Here is a 12,259-nt window from a genome sequence, read left to right as displayed (position 1 = left end):
CTTCCCTACTCAGGGATTGAACCTGAGGTTCTAACATCTCCTGCATTGATAGGAGGGTTCTTTACCGCTAGTGCCACCTGAGAAGCCCATAGAACGGTAATCATGGGTGAACTTTACAGTATGGGGCAGGTTACTGCATTTTTATGTTAAAGCTTGGTTTTCCATATACATGCTGGAGAGAATACAGTAAGTCCCCTACATACGAACCTTCAAAGATTAGAATGTGTATTCGCATATCCAGTCATATCAGGCTTCACTGGAATTGTAGCTTGCCCTCCATCTCCTATTGTTGATGATCCTTCAGCTCTGCCGTCTCCCACCTCCTCTCCCTCCTCTAATTGGTAACTCTTCTTGCCAGTTCATGTGATGCCAGTCCCTGTATGCCAGCAAGCCATTGTACTGGACTATTGTACTTTTCAAGATATTGCACTGTAAGATTAAAAAGGTTTTCTTTATATTTTTGTATTTGTTTGTTTTTTATATATTATTCGTGTGAAAAGGATTATAAACCTATTACAGTACAGTGCCATATAGCTGACTGTGGTTAGTTGGGTACCTAGGCAAACTTTGCTGGGCTTACAAACAAATTGGACTTAATGTGCTCTCAGAACAGAACTCATTAGTATGTAGGGGGCTTCCTGTACTAGTAACTAGTAACCCAAAGAAAAGCTAGAAAAGCGGGGAAGACAAAAGGAGACAAGGAGAGTAATCAGCACAGTGTCTGGCAGAGGCTGTCAGATGAGGCTGGAATCCAATTCTCTTTCCAGGCGTGTAGGTTCAGGAGTGTTCCTTAAGGGATAGCCAGGAGAGGAAGAGGTAAACAAGCTCCCAGTTGACCTATGGGACAATGGCCTCTTCTTCCTTGGTAGACTTAGCACTTAGACGGTCATCAATAAAGTGACTTGTATGAAATTGAGTTTTTTTGCCTTCCAGGCCATCCAAGTCTTGTTTTATCCATGCTATCTCCCCACACAGGTTCTTGTCTGCTGTTTTTACCCAAGTAAGGAACCCAAGCAAGTGGGACAGGCACAAGGCCTGAGGGTCTAGCAGAGGGGGACTTCTTCTGAGAGACCACTGTCCCCAGAGTAACCTTTGAGCAGACTGAACTCACTCTCAGGTCACCTCCTTCAAATTGGTGTGTTAAGTCCAAACCTGCCACTCAGGAACATTTCTGCAGGCCTGCGTACGACATGCGAGGCAGGCCCTGAATGCCTGTGGCCGCCTGCTGAGACCAGAGGTGTCAGGGTGCCCGGAGGCTAAGACAGACCTGGTGCGGGTCTGGACTCTCCCACTCACCAGCTGTGTACCTCGGCTCCACCTCCCTGAGCCTTGGTCTCCCATCTGTAAATGGAACTTGGATGTGGTTCCCACGTCCCAGGCTATGGCAGGTCTGGGCGGCCGTGCCCCACCTGGAACCATGGAGCCGAGCATGTGGCGAGTCGCTGTTCCTGGAGCTACAGCCTCCGTGCCAGCAGGTGGCACACAGTGAGCGTCTCACGAGCAGAGCTCTGGGCCTCGTGGGTGCCCCACGGGGCCTGGAAAGTCACACCTGTCCTCAGAAGGCCAGTGAGAGGGGCAGCTTCCCTGGGTGCTGCCCACGCTCCACTTTCCCGCCAGTGCGGCTGCCAACGCCCTGCTCAGGACCAGGGCTCTCCCCTATGCAGAATGGGGACTTTGTGTGGCATCTGGTTCTGGGAACACTGCTTGGTCTATTCCTTGGCACAGGACCTGCCCAGCAGGTTTGCAAAGGCATGACACACGCTCAGACTCCTCGAGAGTCTGCTATTTCTGCCTCTGGCTCCTGCCATGTACCTACCAGCCTGCCACCCCTACCACCCCAGAAGGTCTCTCCTCTCCCCTCCCCACAAGTTGTTTCAAAGGGTAAGACTTCCCAAGAGGGCTTCACTTGCCCTTTTCATTTGCCAGTGATGAGAATGACTTCCTTCCTGCCACAGTAGACAGTCATCGCACGCAGTCATCAACGAGGCTCCACCCCCACGTCCCCGTCACTTTCAGGCTGAACTTCTGGGGATTCTCCAGGGAACCCACCCTGAACATCTGGACCACAAGGACACAGGACTCAGAAGGGAAGGCGGTTTCTCTTCCACATGTCACCATGTCAGGATGCAGCAGCTGCCACCAACGCCTTTAGTCTGGGTTGAGCAAGAACAATCTGTCCCCACCCTGGACCATTTCCCCAATAGTCAGACCTGCTGAGAGTCAAACTCCAGCGTCCAGGGGACCCAACTCCATCTCCTGCTCTGCGGCTTCTCTCAGCTCCTACCTCCGCTTCACTTACTATTTCCTGGGAACCTGATTACAAGTGACCTGTGCTCTGTATCCACATGGGCAAGGTTTGACTACCCTTCCCTTTCTGGTTGTCTACCCGCGTTAATGCTGAGCTTTCCTGCCAGGCAGCATGGCCCCTGGAGGTCTGGGAAGATGCATGGACAGAATGAAGAGGCTGCAGACTTGGGGGAAGAGGGAAGAGGAAGCGTAAGGCTGGGTCTCGGCTCCAGGATAACTCCCAGTTCCCCCAGGGGCACCCGAAGGGGAGTTGGCAGGCCTTCCTGTCCCTGTCTGACGTAGGGGTGGGGCAGGAAAACCAAAGGTGAGGCCGGTCACAAGTCAAGGGTGTAGGAAAGTCACCGGGAAGGGAAAGGGAGTGAATGGTAGGCTGGTCCTGAGAGAGGGGAGCGAGGAACACTGCTGCCCTCAGGGAGAGACTGCGCGCGGTGGTAACGCCACATTACAGGTTACCCCCAACTTCCCTTCATCATTAAGCCCCACCCCCATCTTCTCCTCATTAAACCCACACTCACCTGTCTTTCCTTCAACACTGTGACCTCCACCGGTCTGTGGTGGGGTTCGCTAGAATGCCTTAATGTTCCAATTGGTCCTGAACAACTTGGGTTTATGTCTGTTGTCCTGACAGAACGATTCATCTCACCTCTTTTGCTCTCAGTTTGGGCAATAAATTATACTGTCACTCTTTCTAGCACATCCAAGAGGGGACTGACACAGAAGGTCAATGGGGAATCAGAGCAAAGTGTAACTAGAAGGATCAAGACCATGCCGGTCCCAAGTGAGAGCCAGGCTGGCTTCTGCCCAGCTGGATCCCCTGAGAACAGGACAATAGTGGAGGGAGAGCCCAGGACCCACTGCCCAGCCTGGGCTCAGACCGTCTAGGGGGGAGGAGGCCCAGTCTGTCGGGTTCTGCTCCCTGTAGTCCCTCAGAGGACCTAGTGCCATGCTGGGCACACAAGAAGCTCTGAAGCAAATCTTATCATTTACTTACTTGTCCTTTCCTGCATCTAAAACACACATGAAAGAAAAGTGAAAGTGTTAGTCACTCAGTCATGTCTGACTCTTTGCAATCTCATGGACTGTAGCTCACCAGGTTCCTCTGTCCATGGGATTTCCCAGACAAGGATACTGGAGTGGGTAGTCATTTCCTCCTCCAGGGGAACTTCCCGACCCAGGGATCGAAGCTGGGTCTCCTGCGTTGCAGGTGGTTTTTTTTTTTTTTTTTTTTTAACCATCTGAGCCACCAGGGAAGCCCACATAAACAGTGACAAATGGAAGCTGGAGTTCCTATAGCTCATCCTGTTAGCAACACCCTGGAGAGCCATCCTAGCTCAGACCTCCAGGTGCTCACGACTCTGGCTCTCTGGCCACTGGAACCTACATGCTGGATGTAGGTACCAGCCAGTTTCTAGTAGAGAAACTCTGGTTCTCAGGCAGGACAGCCGCTGCCTTCTCAGGATGTGGGGTAAAGAAATGAACAACTGCAAGTCCTTCTCCTGTCTTGGTCTGGCCAATGAGGACCCAGGCTTTCCTCCACATGTGGAAGGCACTGGCATTGGCACTGGCTATTTGCTCTGGGAGTAGAGAGTGGAAGTCTAAGAAGACCTCTTGGTGTTGCCTCTGGGACTCATTCTCCAAAGGAGATTAATTCTGAGGTCAAATAGGGAAAGAAGACAGAGAAATCACAAACACAAGTAATCAGGGCACCTCACACAGCATCAGACTTCCTACAATATTTATTTGAATAAAGTGACAGCCTTGGCTGAAGAGCTGTGAGGAGTCAGAAAAACTTCCTAGCCCTCTTCTTCCCTTCTTCCGCTCTCCTCTTTTCTTATGCCTTTTCTCTTTCCTCCTTTCTTATCCATTACCCTGGAAAGGGTCCAAGTTGTGGTTGATGAGGGACAGCCAAACTGAAGCCATGGGACCCGGCCAGGCACACACTGTGAATTCCCCAGCTTTCTGCAGTTTGAGTCAGTCCCATGGCCTGGCTATGGATTCTCCTCAAATGGGTCCAGAGAGGCTACTGAGGTGGTGGCGGGGATCAGCTCTGGGGCTCCTACTTCTGCCCAAGGATCTGAAGCACCCAAAACAAGAGTCAGAGAGAAATGTGAAGTCTTAGTAACAACCTCCTGGTCTGACACCATTTCAAAAGAACCTAGAATCTCCTCCAGCACTTTGACAAGGATGCCATGGGGAAGATCTCCCCCAAACATGACACTCTTGGTTTATAGAGTTGAGGCTCCAGTGTCCAGATAATTCATTTCCACCTCAGCAAACCACCCCTATTTCCCAGCCCAACTCAAAACCTTTGCCAACACCATGGCTTCTCTCTTCCCAGAGTCTTCCCTGATTTCTTGTGCATAGCCATCCCACTAAGACACTGGCAGCTAACGAGATCACTAGGCAAACATGGAATGAGGGGCTGGAAAAGTCTGCAGTACTGGGATGCACCTCCTGATCCGAGGAGAGTAAGCGATGTGCATTTACCACAAAGCCACAGTCCCTTCACTGTCAACCCATTCTGGAGTCATACCATAGCCATCCCATAATCACTGCTGTGCTGTGTCCCCTTCAGGAGTGGCCACCACCGGCTTCCAGCAGGGAGATGGCGCAGAGCTGAACTCTGCCCAGGAGAGCTTTTGCAATGCTCAGAAAATGCCTGCCCAACTGCTTGCCTGGGCTCTGGCCCCTCTGGCTGCAACTGAGCCCAGACAGGAGGCTGACTCACTCACCGCACGGAGGAGGAAGAGAGAGGAGGACGAGATGCGGGAAGGGCCTGGGCTCACAGACCCAGGGCTCTCCCAGCCCAGGCAGCCTGGGTCTCCGTCTCAGCTATCCATGGTGGGGAGGGGACAGTGTCCAACTGCTGCCTGGAGACGATATGATGTTCTCTCCTACATACTTCCCCTGAAACCTTCTCCACCCACCACCCACAGATGTGGGGCTCCTCACTCCTCCAGTAGAAACTACTCCTTGAGCCCCCTCCTCAGTTAGATGCCTGTCTCCCAAGTTCATCTGGACATCTATGAAAAGGCTTTCTTGAAAAAGTAAGTCCAGTGAGCTAGGGTCAACCAGGTCTAAAATAATCGGTAGGGTTTTTCGTTTTGTTTTGTTTTTAAGTCAAGGAAAAAAGAAAAAACTCCACTTAAAAGATCCAACTCCATCATCGCAGGTGACCATACATGGGCCCTACAAGATAACAAGGCTACATACACACACCCCCAGAAAACCTCAGCACCTCCGAGAGCCAATCCTTCGCTGTCTTATTCCTCCCGCTCACGCCAAGGCGCCCAGACTGGGGAAGGACGCAAACGCTTCTTACTGCTCAAGTGCGGAGCACCCTGCGGGAGGAGCATTTCTGCGTTCGGCTGTCTGAGTCCCGAGGAGCTCGCCGCTCGCCGTGCCAGCCTGGCACGAGCTTCGGGTCTTTCTCAGACCTCAGGATCCCCTCAGTGCCCCAGCCTTATGGCACGACAGCCCAGTTCTCAGTCGCCAAGTTTGCCCAGACTCTAGTGCTTGTTCCGGGGCACTGAGGTCCGGAACTCCCGAAGCCCCCAACCCTGCGCCGGCTAACCCCGATCCTGGGACCCCCCGCCCCACCGTTCCCGGGTGCGAACCTGTTCCTGCGGGTGGGCACGCTGCTCAGAGCTCCCGGCGCCCCGGGCTCCGCGGCTGCCTTTTGACAGGCGGAGGCAACCCAGCACCTGGCCCCGCCCCCGCGTGCCCCGCCCCCGAGCCGGCCCCGCCCCGGCCCCACCCACAGGTCCGGTCTTCACTTGCCAAGCGCTGCAACCGCGCTGCAACCATCTTGACTCGGAATCAACCACCGCACTCTCTCCTGGGAGCCTGCCCAGTATAGACTGTCCAGGACTGCCGTCCATGGGGCCAGGCAAGCTCTGCCCTCCGTGAGCGAGAGCTTTCGATGGTTATACGTGTGCAGATCCGCGAGTCTGCCTGCGATAATTCGTGAAGCTTCCCCTCTCCTCCCGTTGTCGTGGTTCTACCCAACTCTCTGCGGACGCCTCCTCCAGGTGCGTCACCCCTACCTGGGATGACCCGGTCAGAACGTCTTCGTCGTCTGCTGGTCTCGGGATGGGGGGCAGGGGCGCCTGCAGCCGGCACAAGCGCTTCTCCCAACGCTCTAGAGGGATCTTGGGGGCCAGCCGCCGTCGCGCTACTCCAGCCGAGCGCCAGGGAGCTCAGCCTGATCCCACACACTAAAAGAGCGAAGGAAAACAGGGCCGAAGTCAAGTCTGGACTTGCACTGTCATCCCTACTCCATGTCCCCTCAGGCGTGACCACGGCTGACCACGTACTTGGCCTGGCGCGAACGTCATCCAGGCAAGCTGAATCTCAGGTTCCCTGGGCCCTGAGCCCCACCACCACCCACCCAACCAACCATGCCATGCTACCTTGGTGTGAAGAGATGGAAGGAGGCGAAAAGTACATCTGAGTCCTGGAATTGTAGGTGGATGCGGAAAATTCGCCGTACAAAATGTGAATGGCTATGTGCTAGGCACCGCTGTAGATGCTAGAGAAGAGCCGAAAAGGATGTGGTTCCCTCCTTAGGGCTAACTGTCCGGTGGGAGAATGTATAAATAGTAATTACAACCTAATGTTCTATAATAGAGATGCCCAGGAAGTCATCCACCAGATGGTGCCCCCCTTTAGGCAGGGAAGATGTTGCCATTCACCTTTTACAGAGGAGGAAACATGGCTCAGAGGGACAAGCTGAACAGGTGGGACATTGAGCTACAGAGAGGTTAAGTGATTTGCCCAACATTACACAGCTATGCAATGAGGGGCAGTTCTAAAGCTCAATAAGTCTGTCCCTGCAGTGGCCTCATCCATTTATGAAACAGTTATGCTAGGCTGTAGGATAACCAGGCCCTCTCAAACTCTCAATAACTGGATCAAGAGAAAGGGACTAAGGCTAAAAAGAAAAAAGGATCTTTGAATAGTCAAGTTTGTTAAGCACTGAAACAATTCATTAAGAGAATATTATTGACACTTTCTCTCGGGAAAAGTTTTAAAATATAGAAGAAACACAGATTGATTGACCTTGGGAATGGGCTATCCATTCTGAGAAAACAGATGAAAGGAAGTGCCCCTTGGAAGATTCTGCCAGCCTGATGGATGGATTCCCTGCTTGTAATGAAAGCAAAAGAAAGGATCCCCTTGCCCAGAGCACCATGGGAAAGCTAGCAGCTATTCTCATGGGCAAGAGAGTTTAAGAGGAAGCCTCTAACAACCAACACCTTGAAACACCCTCAGGAAGTTCCATGAGCCTCTGGAAGAAGTTGATCACTCAGAAGTCACTTTGTAGTGCTTATTTGGCCAGACAGGCGAACCTGGCATCTTGAAAATCAGTTCAGTTCAGTTCAGTTCAGTTGCTCAGTCGTGTCCGACTCTGCAATCCCATGAATCGCAGCACACCAGACCTCCCTGTCCATCACCAACTCCCGGAGTTTACTCAAACTCATGTCCATCGAGTCGGTGATGCCATCCAGCCATCTCATCCTCTGTCGTCCCCTTCTCTTCCTGCCCCCAATCCCTCCCAGCATCAGGGTCTTTTCCAATGAATGAGTCAACTCTTCGTATGAGGTGGCCAAAGTACTGGAGTTTCAGCTTCAGCATCAGTCCTTCCAATGAACACCCAGGACTGATCTTCTTTAGGATGGACTGGTTGGATCTCTTTGCAGTCCAAGGGACTCTCAAGAGTCTTCTCCAACACCACAGTTCAAAAGCATCAATTTTTCGGTGCTCAGCTTTCTTCACAGTCCAACTCTCACATCCATACATGACCACTGGAAAGACCATAGCCTTGACCAGACGGACCTTTGTTGGCAAAGTAATATCTCTGTTTTTTAATATGCTGTCTAGGTTGGTCATAACTTTCTTTCCAAGGAGTAAGTGTCTTTTAATTTCATGGCTGCAGTCACCATCTGCAGTGATTTTGGAGCCGAAAAAAACGAAGTCTGACACTGTTTCCACTGTCTCCCCATCTATTTCCCAAGAGGTGATGGGACCAGATGCCATGATCTTAGTTTTCTGAATGTTAAGCTTTAAGCCAACTTTTTCACTCTCTTCTTTCACTTTCATCAAGAGGTTTTTTAGTTCCTCTTCACTTTCTGCCATAAGGGTGGTGTCATCTGCATATCTGAGGTTACTGATATTTCTCCTGGCAATCTTGATTCCAGCTTGTGCTTCCTCCAGTCCAGCGTTTCTCATGATGTACTCTGCATGCAAGTTAAATAAGCAGGGTGACAATATACAGCCTTGACGTACTCCTTTTCCTATTTGGAACCAGTCTGTTGTTCCATGTCCAGTTCTAACTGTTGCTTCCTGACCTGCATACAGGTTTCTCAAGAGGCAGGTCAGGTGGTCTGGTATTCCCATCTCTTTCAGAAAAACCTTATCAAAAAGTGGTAGAAGATGAGTACTAAGGGTTCCATAGTAATTGATAGTGTCTTTTCACAGCTCTTCATTTGATCTTCATCATGACATTCTGAGTCCGGCTGGCTGGAAAATACTCTCTCCATGGTACCACTGATGTGCCGAGTCATCCGAGCTCTTAGAGCTAAGGAGCGACAGAGCCACTTGAATGCAAATCTTTCTGTACATTCCATGGTTCCATGCTGCCTCTCAAAAAAAAAATAAAAAATAAAAAAGGTCTATAGGCTTTTCATCTATTGGACCACAAACTAGATAGCCCAGCCTTGGAGAACTCAGAGGTTCTGAGTTTGGCAGAATTAGCCATGTGATCACACTCCCCAGCACATGTACTCATTAGTCTGTGTGTATGCACACTTGTGTTAGACTCTTTGTGACCCTATCAACTGTAGCCCACCAGGCTTCTCTGTCCATGGAATTGTCCAGGCAAGAATACTGGAATGGGTTACCATTTCCTACCCCAGAGGATCTTCCCAACCCAGGGGTTGAACCCATATCTCTTGCGTCTCCTTCACTGGCAGGCAGATTCTTTATCACTGCACCACCTGGTGCACTCGTTAGCTCCATCCCTAACCAATTTCTTTTTATCGTCCCCCAATACTGGAACTGCTTCCTCTCATCTGTCCCTCCAGGCCCTACCCTCTTCCAGGCTGCTCTCCAGGTAAAAATGTGCCCTTTGAGCCCTCTCTGGAGCACTCCAGGTTAGCTGTTTGCTTTTCCCTTTTTTAGGGCCCTTTTCTCTTCTTAATTTTTTTTAAGCTTATGGGTATGGTGGGAATGAAAGAAAGACACTCACTCAGAAAACTCTGGGGCTTCCCTGGTGGCTCAGATGGTAAAGAATCTGCCTGCAATGCAGGAGACCCGGGTTCTATCCCTGGGTCGGGAAGATCCCCTGGAGAAGGGGATGGCTGCCTACTGCAATATTCTTGCCTGGAGAATTCCAAGGACAGAGGAGCCTGGCGGTCTACAATCCATGGGGTTGCAAAGTGTCGGACACGACTAAGCGACTAACACTTTTCACTTTCAGCAAACTCCGTAACATCAGAGAGACACAGAGTAATGGATTCATAAAAACAAAAGCTACCGGGTCATCCCAGTTAGTTCTCTTGTTTTATAGATTAAAAAAAAAATAAGTCCAGAAAGGTCAACTTATTTATCTTTGCTAAGCTATGTTAGGGTTGTTCTCTCTGTTTATGTTCCAAATGGTGAAAATGGAATGAATAAATGGAAGAAACTGTAAGCAGTAAAGGTAACCCAAACAAAAGGGTCTTCCCAGGATAGTTTTATTGAATTTTTGACTGCAACTCATAGTAAGAAATAATTTTTGTCATGGCTCAGTATACCCATGCAGGCACACATTTTATAAAACAAGAGATGCCCTGCAATGTTTTTAATTATTTTTCCCTTCCATCCTTCCTTCCTCCGTCCCTTTCTTCCTTTTGTCTTTATTTTTGGGATCCACCAAACTGATTTCACAATCCACAGTGGGTTGTGACCTAAAGTTTGAAAAATTCATTTTATTGCGAGATCCCTTTATTTAGAACCCTCAACATGAGATTGCCAGAAAGAGCTTTGAGAGCCCAGCCTGGCTTGCACAGGGCACTCTCAGAATCCCGTGACGGGTCTAAGGCTTTGGAGAATTCTACATCCAAGGCCACACTGCCAGGGTTAAGTCAGTGAGGAAGCGTGTATCCACCCAATGTTTGCCTTTGTGGCCTTAACTCAGCTGTTATCCTACCAAGATCCTGCATTTTCCAGCTTTGGGGGGGTTCTTTCAGCCTCATGAAGTTTTATGGCATGTCAGGAATCCTGACTTGCCTAGAACAGGATAGTGGTGGAGGTGTTACATTCAAGGCCACACAAAGTGAGTGTCCACAGACTTGGCTTGCCCTAGACAGAGTAGCTCATCACCGTTGATTCAGTCCAAATCCGTCTGGCCCCAGGGCTCCATTCCCAGTAGCCCAGCTCATGTCTCCATCCTTGGGGCTTTTGGCACTTGTCTTTCCCACCTGCCCCCGTATCCTTGAGCCTTGGGCTGCCAGCCTGCTGGCCCACACATGGTGTCTGCTGGCACAGTGAAGTGGAGCCTGGGGGCTGGACGGAGGAAGGTGGAGACTCCCACTCGCATCTCCCAGTGGAGGCAGCTCCAGAGCTCTCCTAGGCTCCCAGGTATTTGCTGGGCTCCCATCCAAACCCCAGCAGACAGCGATGACTCCTCAAGCCCCCATCCCAACTGTGGAGACCAGTGGAATAAACAAGAGGCTCAAGTCCTTTCTCACCTACAAGGGCCTGTGGCTGTCAGTTTTGCAGCAACTACGTTCACTCTAGCAGGAAATGAAGTGACCCTATCCCTTAGCCCTTGGGGAAATTCTTATTTCGCTCCTCCAGGGAGGTATATTTTGGAGAGCCTGGTGAGGCCAGTGGGTGAAAAGGCCCTACAGTATGGGAGTAGATGTCCCGGGAGCAGGTAAGGATGCCCTTAGCGTCACATCACTGCTGACGAGGTCAGTAGGGAAAGGCTGACTGTTTTCAAAAGAAGTCCCCTCTACCCAGAGGAATGTCTCCATAGAAAGTGATTATGCAATGATCTCCTTTTCTTCATACCAGTGAGCAGAAGCTTCACAAGGCCCATCCTAGGCATGCCTGCTTCTTTCTCCAGAAGAACAGGAAGGACATTCCGTAAGTCACCCAGGAATGCATTAAACAACTCTTCCCTGGGGCCTCGACTCCAGAAAGATGTGGCTGTTGACAGCTCTTTTCCTTTTCCTTTGGCCCCTGGCCTGGGACAAACACCACAGAGCATGGACACCCCTCTTTGTATTCGCCTCATTGCCCTATGTCTTTAAAGATGTTGACATTGTTAAGACATTGTTAAGACTGGTGCTTCTGATGTTCGCCTCCACTTCTACCAGGGATCACTTTACATATCCTACAGCCAAGAAGTGGTCTCTAAACATTTCTGATTGTAAAACCTTCTTGGGAGTCCCTTGGACAGCAAGGAGATCAAATCAGTCCATCCTAAAGGAAATCAAACCTGAATATTCATTGGAAGGACTGATGCTGAAGCTGAAGCTCCATTACTTTAGCCGCCTGATTCAAAGAGCTGACTCACTAGAAAAGACCCTGATGGTGGGAAAGACTGAGGGCAAGAGGAGAAAGGGAGCGGCAGAAGATGAGATGGTTGGAGAATATCACTGACTCGGTGGACATGAGTTTGAGTAAACCCTGGGAGATAGTGAAGGACAGGGAGGCCTGGGGTGCTGCAGCTCATGAGGCCAACTGAACAGCAACAATGATTGGCAACAAATATGAATATATGAATATGACTTTAAAAGTTCAATCATTAGCTCATATTTCAAATCAAACTATACAGTTGGGGTGAGATTCATCATCAACATTAATGAATGTAAATTCATGTTGCAAATAATGATCTTGATACTTTTTATTGACTTTCCTAACACTCCTTTGCACTCAGATACCTCACCCAACATACCTGACA

At 50.2% G+C, this 12,259-nt stretch overlaps 1 protein-coding gene across 2 annotated transcripts in view; it reads right to left on the bottom strand.

The window, feature by feature from the left end:
* VDR (vitamin D receptor) overlaps positions 1 to 6,009 on the bottom strand; it is a 56,128-nt gene extending 50,119 nt beyond the window's left edge. For both annotated transcript variants that reach the window (XM_061129197.1, XM_061129211.1), the window contains exon 1: positions 5,925 to 6,009. The gene's annotated coding sequence lies outside the window, so the exon portion shown is untranslated. The remainder of the gene's footprint in view (positions 1 to 5,924) is intronic.
* Between the last annotated feature and the right edge of the window lie 6,250 nt (positions 6,010 to 12,259).

This window comes from Dama dama, chromosome 3 (assembly GCF_033118175.1).
Source record: "Dama dama isolate Ldn47 chromosome 3, ASM3311817v1, whole genome shotgun sequence".
NCBI classification, from domain to species: domain Eukaryota; kingdom Metazoa; phylum Chordata; class Mammalia; order Artiodactyla; family Cervidae; genus Dama; species Dama dama.
The sequence above is the reverse complement of the archived record's forward strand: the minus strand, read 5'-3'. Positions and strand labels throughout refer to the sequence as shown.